Raw genomic sequence first — 576 nt, 5'->3', positions numbered from 1 at the left:
ACGACGGCGTCTCGCCATGGCTAGATCATCTGCTATAAACCTCACTGACATCTGGAAAGACAGAGGGATCTCAAGGAACACCAAGATCCATATAATGAATGCTTTGGTCTTTCCAATCGCTACATATGGGTCTGAGACGTGGGCTTTGGGAGCAGTAGACAGAAAGAAAATCCATGCTTTTGAAATGTGGTGTTGGAGGAGGATGCTGAGGATATCATGGAAGGAACGTAAGTCAAATGATTTTGTCAAGAACCAAATTGGAGCGAAGGTTACCTTATGTCAGAAGATAGATAAGAACAAGTTGCAGTATTTTGGACACATTTCTAGGAGAGAAGGTGACAACTTGGAGAAGATCATTACCCAAGGTCATGTTGAGGGTCAACGAAAACGTGGTAGGCCAAAAGTTCGATGGGCTGACGGGATAAAAGAGATCACGGCATGAACATCTGCGCAGCTCACCGATATGCCCAGGATAGAAGTGGTTGGAACGTCATCATCAATAGGGTCACAAAGGGTCAGTCATGACTCATAGGACGACGACGACGACGAAGATACGAAATTAAACTTATCTACATA

This window comes from Apostichopus japonicus, chromosome 8 (genome assembly GCF_037975245.1).
Source record: "Apostichopus japonicus isolate 1M-3 chromosome 8, ASM3797524v1, whole genome shotgun sequence".
NCBI classification, from domain to species: Eukaryota; Metazoa; Echinodermata; class Holothuroidea; order Aspidochirotida; family Stichopodidae; genus Apostichopus; species Apostichopus japonicus.
The sequence above is the reverse complement of the archived record's forward strand: the minus strand, read 5'-3'. Positions refer to the sequence as shown.